Source organism: Acomys minous (assembly GCF_964271855.1).
Source record: "Acomys minous genome assembly, chromosome: 1".
Lineage (NCBI taxonomy): Eukaryota > Metazoa > Chordata > Mammalia > Rodentia > Muridae > Acomys > Acomys minous.
In genome coordinates this window covers 170,963,579-170,976,221 of record NC_140483.1, presented here as the reverse complement: position 1 = coordinate 170,976,221, position 12,643 = coordinate 170,963,579, and the positions used below count along the sequence as shown (strand labels likewise).

Sequence of the window (12,643 nt, the reverse complement as noted above, 5' to 3'; positions counted from 1 at the left end):
TTATCACATTTCTTTATTCAGTCTTGTTTCCCTGTGCTCCTTCATTCTTCAGCAATCTGAACATAGAAGCACTCTATTTTACCCATTTAGTTATGTCTTCATTTCCCTATGAACATTCTTTGATTAAACCAGTATTTCAGCAGTTTTATGTTATTCTCTTAGTCTGCTTTGCTGCTTATAGCTTTCTTTTATTACTCCCTCATTTCTGTCAAGGATCCTGGCAGTGACACTGAGATGGGACAAGGCAGAGCTCCCTTTTCTTTCTACACTGACTCCTCTAAGGACAAGCAGCTTGGCTGTGCCTCAGACTCTCAGAAAGGAAGATGCCAGGTGCTTCCTGGGGCAGCTTTGTTTCTAGCACCATCTGGCTCTTGAACTTGACTCCTACAGACACTTGCCGGAACTCTAATCACAGCAGTTGCTTATGAGCTTGCTATGACACAGCTTTGCATTACGAACTCCTGGTCTCTGCCTCTTGTGAATTAGAGTTCCTTATGCCTGCTAGAAATGAATGCAAGCATTGAGCCCATAGTAAGACCCTTGCTACAGCCTATACAGTCTTTGTTGAAAAAAGATTTTAAAATAAGTAGTTAATTTGATCAATCTGAAAAAAAGTGGTAGCCAACCACATTTAGAGACAACTAAGATCGAACAAATTTCTAAAGAGGCCTTGTATCATTGTGGAATTTACCAGAAGCTCTGGGTTTTAAAAGGCATTGATGAAAGCTAGCCTGTTGTTGCATTGCCAAACACTGCAGGATTACAAAGAATCTTGATGCATTTGCTTTTCTCTTTTTATTGCTAGAAATATGTTTTAGCATCTGTCCAAGAAGACCGAGACCCTAGTGCCCATGACCTCAGGAAGATTCTGAGGTTCCATCCTTTCTGAAAAATGCTGGTCACAGTCACATCAAGCTGTGGTGGTAAAACTTGGAAATAGTGACAGGGTCAGCTTCGGCCTCTATATTTAATTCTGAAAATTAAATGTAATTTAATGTTTATTTTTTATTATTCTATTTTTATTTATATAATAGACTCTAATTCATTGTATTAACTTGGGAATTAAATATAAATAAAAGGAAGGCAGCTTAATATTGCTTTTAGGTTTCCCTAATAGCATCTCACCATTTAAGCTTCTTTAGAAGGAGGCAGAAAATGTCTGGGACAACAAAGAGGAGAACTTTGGGTTGTAAAGATAAGTTGATGGAGTAACCCTGCCCAAGATAATTTCAGTGACATCGTGGCTGCCAGAAAATGAATTTAAAGTGTGCTTTGCAGATTTTCTTTACATACAGTAAAGATATTAGTGTGTGTGCCATGACAAAAGAGAAGGATCTAGACATATAGGTATGAACTGTGAACCTGAGGTGGCTGTTTTGACAAGGATTTCAAACCCCGACAGTTCTCTTTCCGGTAGAGCGGCCATTAATAACGTAATCTTTGGTTTCATTATCTGAGAAATTGGCAGAGATAGATTTTATCTGAGTGAAAGCTCTGGTACTCTGATTTTTTTTAAATTTACATTTCTGTTTCATTTTATTCACAAATGGAAACAAATACATGAAAACATGAACTTCAGCATGGCTGACAGTGGCTGTACAGGAAACCCCAGAGCTACCGCACTCTGTGCAGCCTCTTCTTTCCCTTCCAGGTTATAGGGACCTTTTCTCCCAACGTCCTTTTAAAAATGCTACTTTAAGGGATGGGACCTGATAACAGTATTATTTAGATTCAAATATCTGATAAGACTTCAAGAGTCACCTGCCCCGTACATGTACATGTTTATCAGAGGTCAAAGGCTTTAAGGCAGGAGAGAGAGTCGGTAGCTGTGGTATTTTAGGAATGAGCTACTTCTTGAACTGGACACTCCTTGCTCGGTGTCCTTTGCTTTAGTGTCTCAGAGGTGCAAGTCGTCGCAGGTCGTGTTCCGTCGGGCAAATACCTGAGTGCTAAGGAACGTTTTTAAAATGAGGCCTTCTTTTGTTTTCTTCTGTTCTGTTGTGTTTTTTCCCTGTGTAGGATGCTTTCCTGTAGTTCATGCCTACCCCATGTCTCAACGTCATGTTTGTCCTGCTGTCACCACTTTGCCTGAAAGCCTGTAGAAGGTGACTCCCCTAGCAACAAGCGAGCCAGGCAAAACCAGTTTTGTAGCTTGGAAAATTAAGTTTAATGGCTTATTTCACATTTAAAAAAAAAAAATGTTGGAAACCAGGTATGGTGGCTCATCACTGGAAGCCCAGCACTTGAGAAACTGAGACAGGAGACTGATGAAGGCATAAGGCTGGCCTAGGTGCCATAGTTCTAAGGCTTAGGAAACAAACAAACACCAAAGTAATGAAGAAACAAAACAAAACAAAGCAACAACAAAACCATCACCATCAAGAAAACTAGATTCTGGCTTGGCTCAGTAGTCTTTTTGTTAGAGTAAAAAAAAAAAAAAAATGCTGGCTTGGATGTAGACTCTGGCCTGGCTGGGCTGGCACTGGTGTTCCAGATGGGCTGGTTCTATCAGTTTGGCCTAGAGCCAATGCCCCCAGGAAACAGGGGTTCCTCTCAAGCCATGCTAAAGAGACAGGCAGAATCATTAGTCTTTAGTGAAATGCTGCATTTCCTGTTTCTTCTTGCTTTCTCTTTTCTAAGCATGCTTTCTTCAACACCTCTTGCTTCTCCCCTACTTCCTTATGCTTTCTCCAGAGCATCCCTCCTTTCTCTCTTTACTGTTTTTTTTTTTTGGGGGGGTTGTTTGTTTGGTTGGGTTTTTTTTTGCACACATGGTGAACAGCATGGTGTCTTATCCTTTACATCACAGTTTAAAGGTAAATATGCATAGATTGAGACCACAAGTGTCAGGGGGTAAAACTGTACAGGGCAGGGGCTTTGACAATCGGACTGCAAACACCCCTGTTTTGGCCTGAATGGAAAATTAAAATTTTGATGTGTGTGTGTGTGTGTGTGTGTGTGTGTGTGTGTGTGTATGTGTGTGTGTATTTGTGAGTGTGTGTCTGTGTGTTAGTGTGTATGTGTGTGAGTGTGTGTGGTTTGTGAATGTGTATAAGTGTGTGTATGGGTGTGAGTGTGTGTGTATGTGTACATATGTGTATGTGAGTATGTGTATAAATGTGTGTGTTTATGTGTGTGAGTGTGTGTTTGTGTGAATTATTTTGTATTTTGAGTGATAGCAGGGTGACCAAACAACAAACAAACAAAAATAGTAAGCCCGTTTTCTTGAGGAGGATTGGGTATAGTAGTTATCCACTAGTTTAATGTTTCTTCTTTTGTTTTTGTAAAAAGCAAAAATGAAATACCAACATGGGCAACTGCATCTTGCACTCAAAAATGGGTAGCTGTGAGAAGAAGCCTGCTCAACGGAACAAGTCACACTGTAGGGTCCTGGATTGGATTTGTCAAGGAAAGGAAAGGATGGGCAGGGACCATCTCAAACGCAGCAACCAGCATCAGCCAGTGAAAAAGGCTTTGGTTAGGGAGTGAGGAGACATGAGTGTACTCCTACCCTAACTTACGGTTGGTCGGTTTGAAAAAGACAGGGAGACTGGTAGGCCCACAACTTTGGGCTAAAGATGTTTGGATCAGGCCTTGAACTCATACAGCAGTGCTTGTGTGGGTGCAGTGGTGATGGCGCTAGGGCAGAAGAAACAGACTGCTAGTTTTCTTTAGGTCTTTGTTGGTAGTATGAGGAAAAAGCCATGGGGAAAACGCCATCTTTATTATATATCTGAGGCCCTCTTTTTGCTTGCCTACCTAATTAGAAAGCTGCCTAATTCTTAGTGCGTCCCTCCGCCTCCTCCCGCGCTGCATCCTGGTGGTAGACAGTGCACTGACTGACCTGCATCCCTGTAATTGCCTGGGTTCCCAGTTTTTTGGCGAGATGATCCTTTTAGAAAATGACGTAGTGCCCCCTGGTGGAAGATGAAATGTATTACAGAAAAAAGGCTCCGAAAATTCACTGTGGTCAGATTAATTCAGTCTGATAAATGCTTAAGTGCAGAAGACATTACTCTGTGCTGAGTGAGCAGCAGGATGTGGATTCCATAATAAAAATAAGAGCAAAAACAGCCAAGAATATCCTTTGAGAAAACTGGAATGCACAGAAGACTCACAATTAGGGCAGGAGGGCTATGTCCCAAGATGACCACACCTTATGGACACTGGGGAAGGCTGTATGGACTGGGTGATTTTTGCTGGTGGAACCCTAAGAAGCAGGAAAGTACAGAAATAGAAGAACAAAGGAGAAAAAAGAAAAATAAAAAGAACAAAACACTATTACCAAATAAAATAGCACAGCTCTACTTGTATTGAAAATACTTATTCAACTTAAGCAGTTAATACACGTTTTATACAACCACACTAGTGATTTCCGCCATGTGTTAATATCCTCAAAGCTTCTCGGAAGAAAATGTCATAGACCTTTTAGTGAAGCCGGGCGTGGTGGTGCACGCCTTTAATCCCAGCACTCGGGAGGCAGAGGCAGATGGATCGCTGTGAGTTTGAGGCCAGCCTGGTCTACAAAGTGAGTGTAGGACAGCCAAGGCTACATAGGGAAATCTTGTCTCAAAAAACCAAAAAATAAGTAAATAAATAAATAAATAAAATAAACTCTGTAGTGAGGCAAGCCTGGACTCCTTGAGGTTGTCATATATACCTACACACACAAAACAGTGATGACCCCCCCCCCCCACGCACACAAAACCAACCAACCAAAACCTCTAATAACTCCACAACCAAAGGAGGGAACAGAGCTATCTGAAAAGAAGTGAATGCTCTGATGGTCTAGTAAAGGATTTGAGAAAAAGAAGAGAAGAGCCAGGCCATATTTTGAAGATAAATGAACCTTAGGAATTACTTCTTTAAAGTGTTTATTTACTTTTACTTCATATGTATGTACAAAGCCAGGATTCCTGGTGCCCTAAGACCAGAATGGGGTGTCAGATCTCCTGGAAATTGAGTTAAGAGGTGGTTGAGGGCCACCTGATGTTGGTGCTAAGAACCAAACCTGGCATTACTGGAAGAGAGTCAAGTGCTTTTAACTTCAGAGCCATCTCTCCAGTCCCAGTAATGACTACTTTACATACATTTTGACAACTTTCAGCTTTTGAGGAAATCATGTGGTCTCTTTCTTGTGTGTGGGACTTATTTCACTAAACAACATTGTGTTCTTCCATCATGTTTGTTGCAAATGGCAGGATTTCTCTTTATTCATGGCTGGAAAATATTACACTACTTGTGTGTGTATCAAATTTTCTTTATTAACCTGTTGACAGGTATGTAGGTTAATTTCACATCTTAGCTATTGGACAATTTCTCTCAAGTATTTTTTTTTTTAATTTTTAATTTTTTTTTGAGAGTATGTCTTGAAATCAGGTACTGAGACAACTCTAGCATTGCTTGCTCTGTTCAAGGTTTCTTTGGCTAGTTGGGATTGCTCATGCTTCCATGTAAATTTAAAGCTGCTGCTAGAAACGTTTCAAAGTGGAGTCTTGGCTACCCAGAGCTCTCCATGTAGATCAGGCCTGTGTTGCTTGGCTACCTAGAGCTCTCCATGTAGGTTGGACCTGCATTGCTTACTCTGGCCTTAAAGTCACAGCACTCTTCTTGCTTCTGACTCCTGAGTGCTAGGATTGAAGGTTTGCACCACCACATCTGGTCCATTGTTTATTAAAAAAAAAAAAAATGTGAGGTCTTGTTTTGAGTGTTTGATGTGGGTAGTGTAAGCATTTTAATTATGTGACTATTAGAGAAAAGGAAAAAAAAAAGCAAACAAACTGGACTTATGAAGAAGAATTTCAAGCTATGTGAAGGGTGAGACCAAAGAAGTTAGAGCACAAGCAACGTCCACCAGAAATAGCATCCTGTGGATAGGAGGGAAATAACTGAAGAGCAGGAAATATATTCAGGATTTATGAGAGTGACTTAGAATCCTTCAGTCAGCATTATGGTCTTCATTTATTGCCCTCAATCATCGCCAGAAGAGAGGTAAGGATAAACTTTTCATGAGAATTTGCTAAAGAAAGATGAAGAGTCTGGAAGTGGCTTCATTTTTCTCTGCTAGTAATAGCTGCGCCAGTTTCTCACAAAGGAACTGTTTGTGAAGGGCTGAAGAATGCCTGAAAAATACGACCCTATGCACTGTTTGTAGGCCCTCATCCATGGAATCTGGGAGTGTTACCTCATAGGATAAAGTGGACTTTGCAGAGGTGATTGCGATCGGAAGACGTGGAGATTATCCTGGGTTCCCTTGGTGGGTCTGAAATGCAATCACTCAGTTCCTGACATGGTGGAGGCAAGCTAAGATTGAATAAACAGAAACAAAGAAGGCCTTGTGACAGAAGCAAATGGACACAGTTAGAAGTGGGAGGTGCAGGCCTCAGGGTTTATAGGTGGAGGAAGGCACAGGAGCCAAGGAGGGAAAGCATTGGCATTCTAGGAGCCAGGAGTGCTAAGCAGGATTTCGGCCTACCCTTGACAGGAAGGGTAGTCCTGAGCAAAGGCTGGCCTCAGCTCAGCAAAACTGACTTAAAAGTTGAGAGATTAACTGGGTTATATACTGGATTTATTAGAGTAGTTTATAGAAGATGGTTCAACTAGACCAACGCTGGCTGTCTACCAACACAAAGTCCAAGAATCCAGTGGCTGTTCAGTCCATGAGGCTTGATGTCTCAGCTGGTCTTCAGTATATGCGGACATCCTGAAGGATCAAGCTCTAATGTCGGGGGTGGGGGTGAGGGAACAGACTTGCCAGTGAGAGCAAAGGCAGGCAAAGAGAGAAAGCATCCTTCTTGCATATCCTGGAGATAGGCTGGCAGGATAGTGTATGGGCAAGATTAAAAGTGCACCTTCCCATCCCAAAAGATCCAGACTAAGAGTAGGCCTTCCCACTTCAGGCGATTTAACTATGAAGAATTTCTTCACGGGTGTACCCAATCTTTTGGATTTTGGTTAATTCCAGATGTAGTCATGTTGACAAGGAAGAGCAGCCGTCGTAGTATTTTAAACATATAAAATAGTCACTGTGGAGGTTTATTAAAATGTTACATTGAAAATCTTTATTTAAATAAAGACATGGTGTGTTTTGTTTTTATTTTTTAGACAGAGTCTCACCATGTAGCTCAGGGTGGCCTGGAACTTTATGTATACGCAGCTGGCCTCACACATTTGCCTGCCTAGGCTTAATGCACCTTGCTTACTTTTATTTTATAGTTTGAAGACATGGTTGCACTCTATTGTTTGGAGAGTTTTGGTCTTAACTGTGAGTAACACGACCAATTGTGTTGTTGATGGGGCCATGACACATATTGAGAAGCCCAGAAGCCCAGGACAGGCTAAGAATTTGTCACTAATTCAAGCTGAGAAGTGAATAAATATGTATTTATTTACTTCTACCACAGTGTTCTCTCTAATCTTAACTCTTTCTGGCTTAAAGATAAGGAGCAACTTTGTATTTTGCCATCATTTGAGGAAGTTGTCTATGCTGACATTAGAACATTTTATGTTTCATTTGAATTGCCAGCATTTGTGGCTGCCTTCTGTAGGAGTGTAGTTACTGGTATGAGGCTGGGAACATCCTGTGTTCAGAAGATAGAGAGTGAGCTGGCTCCACAGCTCCACAGTGAGTGGCCACAGGGATTTCAAAGGCCTTGGTCTTATCTCCCTAGGACTTGAAGCTTGTGCTATGGGATTTAGTGCTAGACCTTGGCCTCTGGCCTTCCATTCACACCAGAATTCACTGCTTTTTCCATGTTATTAAGAACTCAATGTATAGCCTGTCATGGTGGTGCATGCCTTTAATACCATCATTCAGGGAGGCAGAGACAGATGGACATCTGTGAGTTTGAGGCTATCCTCGTCTACAAAGCGAGTACAGGAAAGCCAAACTATTCAGATAAACCCTTTCTTAAAAAACCAAAAACAAAACAAAAAACAAACAAACAAACAACAGAACAAAGCCAAAAACAAACAAACAAACAAACAATCATCATGATAAACAAGAGAGCTTATGTCCAAGGTTGTTGAAAGGCAATGACTTCTATTGTTATCACAGAACTATGTTTTATTAAAATTAAATGTCAACAGCCTGACGGTGGTGGCACATGCCTTTCATCCCAGCACTCGGGAGGGAGGCAGAGACAAGCAGATCTCTAGAATGAGTTCCAGGACAGTCAAGGTGACACATAAAAACCCTGTCACAAAAACAAACAAACAAACAAAAAAACGAATTGTATATCAGAGTATTTATTTAGAGAAACAAAATATCAGAAAATGTTCGCTGATGAGCCTGATAAGATATGTGTCAACAAGAAGAGACTTGATACCCTATGAGCATATACAGGGGGAGGTAATCCCCCTCAGGAACAGTCATAGGGGAGGGGAATAAGGGGAAAATGGGAGGGAGGGAAGAATGGGAGGGATACAAGGGATGGGATAACCATTGAGATGTAACAAGAATAAATTAATAAAAAAAAGAAAAAAGATATGTGTTAACAATCAGTATTTTCCTTTTCTAATTTCCTGGGGCTTTGACAGTTTTCAAAAAAAAAAAGTTTGGAGAAAAATTAAGATAAGGGTAATGCAGTTTTTGAAATATACTTACTAGCCCTGTGAGATTATTTCATTGTTGGAGAAGAAGATAACAGTGGTTCTGTGGCTGGAGAACACTGGGTTATGGCGTTTTAGAGAGCACATGTTATTATAAATAGCAGCCACAGACTTCGTTCATATCTTCACATGTTGCCTTTCTTCTAATATTTGATGTTGCTAGTGATAAAAGTGTAAGGCAAGACTATATGTCAATGGCAGATTGATTGAGTCCAGTAATCATGCATTATATCATTAGCCACCTAAGCTAATGAGACTCGTAGGGCTTTTGAAATGCTAATGTCATTATAGGATGTCCTTCAGTGACATCATCTTACAATGAATGACAGCATTGCAAATGGCCTGGAAAGTTGCAGTAAACAGCCTGTGTTTGTAGAAATACATGTTGTTCGCCTGGAACAAAATCTATTCTGCATCTTCACATGAACATTCAGAGTTGCAAATTCAGTTCAGTTTTCAAAAGAAAAACTGTTCAAATGCATACATAGTATGGGCTGGCAGTAAACATTTTACTGTGCTCTCCATTTTCACTTTACAGCTAGGGTTTGTAAATTCTAGGACGACACTGACACCTAGAGGAAATCGGCTCCAAGTGCCAAGGCTCTCCGCCGGTTTTATAGCAGTTTTCTGACCCATTTTCAAGTTTATTTATTTATTATTATTATTAATTTTTACCATGCATAGTTTTTTCTCTTGTTCTATAAGTTGATTATGAAAATTTTTTACAGAATTACTTTGTCATAAAAGCATAGAGAAAGAAACAGAAAGAAAAAGCAAAGAGAAAGAGACAGAAAGAAAGAAACAAGAATTCCTCCCCATTCGTGAACTAAGATCTCATACCTAGATAAAGTGGTATCTCTGTCACTTCTGGGCTCTGCCATGAAGCTCATTTTTGCTGGGAGTAGCTGAAAGGTACTGAAGAAAAATCTGAATAAAATTCATTTTACTGCTTGAAAGCTAGACACTATGCATAGAGATAATAAAATTATTATTGGGACTATAATATATATGAATATATATTGAATGTATGAATATAAATATATATTCAACAGTTTGGTGGTTTTGCTATGTGTAGATGCTCTGTAGGAATTTATTTATCTATTTCAAATATTATCTGGATCCCTTTAATTTTAAAAGCTGGATATACATAAGCCTATTCTATCTCAAGTGTATATTTTAGAGATGAAAGTGAAATATTGTGGTTGTCAGAGATCCTGAACCTGGAGCACTAAAGACGTTGGGAAAAGCGGGAGCGTTTCCTTAGTACAAGGCCATGGGGATAACTTGAGCCATGTGAGATCTATTTTGAGGTTACCTCTCAAAGCCCTGGAAGCACCAAACAGCCAGACGGTGCAGCCTACAGCCGCCAAGGAGGCTTCTGGAAAGAATGCTGCCAAACTCCGGCGCTCCCATCCCGATTTGCATAAGTGCAAATGCAGTTCCTCCTGCGACGTGGTTCTGCACCCCAGACGCTGGGAAGCAGCTGAGGCAGCAGATGACCGTTTATATTGCCAGAGCGCGTGAAGCAGCGAACATCCCCACATTACTCACTAAGTAATGAGGAGGGGACTGAGAAGCGTTCCGCGGTTCAGACGGGCCTGCCAGTTAGCCCCTGGGCTCCGCTTTGTGTGCTCCACACACAGCAGAGACTCTCAGGAGGTAATGCAAATGAATCAACAGACAGCGTGAGGTCCCAGCAGCAGCAGGCAAGGTACCGCCTATGCAACAGGGCGTGATGACAGATAATTAGCTGTGACATGCCCTCGTTGGCGCTGGGATGAGAGCATTCAGTTGGAAACCAGCGTGCTACAAGCCTTAACAAACCTAGAGATCAAACTTTGGAGCATAAGCTTTTTCTTTCTTTCTTTCTTTCTTTCTTTCTTTCTTTCTTTCTTTCTTTCTTTCTTTCTTTCTATGCTTAATGGAAAAAAAAAAGTAGTCTCCATGGAATTACATTGAACCAAAGTTGAACTTTTAAAAGTTAAATTGTAGCCTGTACATCATCACCGTGGATACACTTAACATACATTCTCTCTTCCAGAGTTTAAAAAAAATTCTGTTTTGTAAAACTGTCCTTATTTTACATATAAGACCATGGTGGCTTAGGGAGGTTATGCGCTTGCTCAGTGACAAGGTGATAGAGGACAAGCGAGCCAGTGGGGCGTGCCTTTACCTTCAACACCCAGGAGGCGAAGGCAAGGAGATCTCCGTGAGTTCTAGACCAGCCAGTGAGGGAGCTCCAGGACAGTCGGGACTAAAATGTTGGCATTTCTACAATATTTTATTTTTCTTATAAAAGCTGTTTATTCAAAACAAAACAAAAATACTCCGGTCGTGACGCCTATAATCCTAGCATTCAGGAGGCAGAGGCAGGGGCGTCTCTGTGAGTTAGACACCAGTCTGGTCTACAAAGCAAGTCCAGGACAGCCAGGGCTGCACAGAGAAATCCTGTCCTGAGAAACAAACAAACAAACAACTGGGAAAAATTTTGAACTGTATATTAGAAAGGAATATTCTATATCTGTCAAATTTCTTCCACATTTCACTGTGTTTAATAAGAGAATTTTGCTGAAACATATTCACAGAGGAGACACAACCAAACAGGAATCAAGGGCCTGGATAATCATCTATTTACTTTTAGACTTGCTCAGGAAACACACACACAAACACACATACACACACACACACACACACACACACACACACACAAATAGAAACAGTAAAAACACACATGAAAAACTCAGTACCTGCCAAATGCCATTGAAACATATTTGGAGCCGGGCATGGTGGCTCACGTCTTTAATCCCAGCACTCGGGAGGCAGAGGCAGGCGGATCGCTGTGAGTTCGTGGCCAGCCTGGTCTACAAAGTGAGTCCAGGATGGCCAAGGCTACACAGAGAAACCCTGTCTCGAAAAACAAAACAAAACAAAAAAAAAAAAAAAAAAAAAGAAACATATTTGGGGGCTCATTGTATTCTTGCAAACATTTCAGAAATTGGAATTTTCTAAAGAAAGGTAAACATGGATCGTAGGCTAATTTTTCTTTGAAAGCTTTGGATGCTTATCTACTAAACTAGCCATTATTTCAATATCTGTATGGTTAGCAGGGACCAAGTGGGTCTGATTCCCACGGCCACCCAGCTCTTCCACCTTTGTCACAAACCGTAAGTGCCTTTTGTCTGGCAGAATCCTCTGTTGTCTGCGAAGCACTAGGTGCTGTGCCACCCACCTTCCATTGTGAGTCCTGAAGAGCCTGGTGACCATGTAATTGTACAAGAAACAAGGGCACCTGTTTGCCATTATTGTTTAGCTGGGGATTTTAGCAGTATGGGGGGGGGGATGATTAATTACAAATGTCTCTTCCATCAGCATAGAAGCTGTTTCTTCTGTTTTCAAGGATCACATGAGCGGGTTTGAGGCAGAAAAGAAGCAGCAGCTGTGAGCGCTGTTCATTTCAGCCAGAGTCGCTTGCTGCTCATAATCAACACTTTGAAATGCACTCAAAGGGGCCATCTTGTGGGAGATTTCTATTCAATTTTCAGCAGATTTATTGACAAAGTCTGGCCAAATCTGAAGGTTAGAAGGAAACAGCAGTGTAGAAGTACATTTGATGACATGTTGGAAGCTTCTGGTTTGAAATTTAAATAACAAAAGAAGGCCAGAATGTACCTCCAAACATAATTTATTTAATTGAAACAAAAACTGTTCGGAATTTCCGTCAGAAGGCAAGGCATGTTTTATTCAGCATTCTTTCCTCTCTTCCTTATATTACAAGCCTGACATTTTTATTTTTATTTTTTGTACAACATAGGGAAAATTAAGAATAAACTTTTGTGTTATATTATACATTTTGAAATACATCATACTGTATCCTCATTTCCAGAATTTTACTCCTTTCATTATTTTTTTCCCCTCTAAGTCAAAGCTGATGGAGCTCTGTAAATTGCCTGCTGCCTTTCCCCCATCCAAGCCACACTGCCAGGAATATGCATTTTCATCTTGTGATGTTGATTCTCTGATTTGCCTCTTTGTT

The 12,643-nt window shown here is 40.8% G+C and overlaps 1 long non-coding RNA gene across 2 annotated transcripts; it reads right to left on the bottom strand.

Moving 5' to 3' along the window:
* Positions 1–1,375: 1,375 nt before the first annotated feature.
* On the bottom strand, positions 1,376–10,099 carry LOC311593279. 2 transcript variants are annotated; one of them, XR_014777648.1, is made up of 4 exons: positions 9,926–10,099; positions 9,451–9,525; positions 8,606–8,769; positions 1,376–4,210 (listed from the first exon to the last, which is right to left on the bottom strand). It is a non-coding gene; the product is annotated as an uncharacterized lncRNA (long non-coding RNA). The 2 variants fall into 2 exon arrangements; XR_014777649.1 differs by lacking the exon at positions 9,451–9,525.
* Between the last annotated feature and the right edge of the window lie 2,544 nt (positions 10,100–12,643).